At 50.2% G+C, this 1666-nt stretch overlaps 1 pseudogene; it reads left to right on the top strand.

The window, feature by feature from the left end:
• Nucleotides 1-488: 488 nt before the first annotated feature.
• On the top strand, nucleotides 489-1277 carry LOC142588111 (uncharacterized; annotated as a pseudogene).
• The last annotated feature ends 389 nt before the right edge of the window (nucleotides 1278-1666 follow it).

The following is a 1666-nucleotide window of genomic DNA, read 5'->3' as shown; positions in this document are numbered from 1 at the left end:
GTAGATAAGGCGGCTCGACTAACTGATGAGTACGTGATGCGATGAAAACTCACTACCGACGACGAGCGTTCAAATGGAAGGGATCATCCGAGAAGGTATACCCACCACAAAAAACAGACACAGGTAAAAGCTCAGGAAGGGAACAACCATAAAGGAGCTAGCAGTTCTCCGGAGGTGGAGACAAACAAGGTTGATGCGCGAGAGTTCGAGAAGAGGCGACCGGTTCGATGTTATCAGTGCTGTAGTGTCTATTAACAGCTTTTAGCCAAATGTGAGTACTCGGTTGGCAACCTGAAAAAAGAGCATGGGTCTTGAGCAATGAGTGCGTATCACCGTGTCACTCCAATTTAATCAATCAAACCGTATCCCGGTCTACGGGAACACTAAAATGGTGTCAGAACTGTTACTTGGTCTCATGTGAGTGCCAAACCAACAGTCATTCCGTCGTATCAGCCCTCAGCAGCAAGCGGCAACCGGCAATCGCAGCCATGGCACACGCGCTCCCTCCCTTCCCAAGTTTCGACCTTCGCGCCACAGACGCCAACAATACTGCTCACGAATGGACCAAGTGGATAGAAAGGTTCGAGAACTTTCTTTTAGCGTGTGATATCACGGCAGATGCACGCAAGAAAGCGCTCCTCCTGCACTACGTCGGCGAGGAAGTCTACGACATATTTCGCTCCCTCCCCGACAGCCCTACACAAGCTGCAACAGCTACAAGCACGACCCAGACCATACAGAGCCCATCGATGCCAGAATACGATGCCGCACGAGCGAAACAGAGTGCATACTTCGCCCCGCGAGTGAACTCGACATTTGCTATCTACAAATTTCGCCAAGCCCAGCAAAATGTTGGTGAGCCACTGGACTCCTTCTACGCGCGCCTCCGGCAGCTCTCTCGCCACTGTAACTTCGAGAACGTCGACGCTGCAGTTCAGAACCAAATAATCCTCGCCACAACGTCGTCTCGCCTTCGCAAATATGCAATTCACTTTACCAGACTTACTTAAACAGGGAAGAATGCTCGAGGATGTCGAACGGGATGTATCTGAAAACGAAAAGAACGTCGATAGCAATGCGGCGGTGCTCGCAGTGCACAAGGAAGGACTGCACCATGGCCAACACCAAAGAAACGGCCGAGAGATGCCACGACAAACCCATGAACCGCAACGACCTCGTGTCTCATCAGCAGACTGTCGCAACTGCGGCGGCAAGTGGCCTCACCAAGGCGGACGATCAAGTTGTGCTGCATGGGGCAATACATACAGGGCATGTAACAAGGTTGGTCACTTTGCACGATTCTGTCGTTCAACGAGACAAATGGTACAAGCAGTGGACTGTGACAATGGTCCAAACAGGAATTCACAGACAGTCTGCAGTAAGAAGAGTTTTAGTACCAAAGAATCTGCTGCCACCTGTGACACCAGTTCAAGCAGTGACGAGTATGTATTCGTTGCCATGACCTCACCTCAGGCAGGCCCATCTCCAAAAGTTATTGTCACTGTCAACAATGTGCCGGTCACTTTTATAATCGACCCAGGTGCAACAGTGTCAATTGTTGGCGAAAATAACTAAGAGCTATCGCCTAAAGGTGAAACTCCAGGAAACATCAATCAGAGTGTCCCCATACAAAGCAACATCTCCACTTGAACTTCTAGGCAAAGTC

Source organism: Dermacentor variabilis, chromosome 1 (genome assembly GCF_050947875.1).
Source record: "Dermacentor variabilis isolate Ectoservices chromosome 1, ASM5094787v1, whole genome shotgun sequence".
Lineage (NCBI taxonomy): Eukaryota > Metazoa > Arthropoda > Arachnida > Ixodida > Ixodidae > Dermacentor > Dermacentor variabilis.
This window is presented reverse-complemented; position numbering and strand designations above follow the sequence as displayed.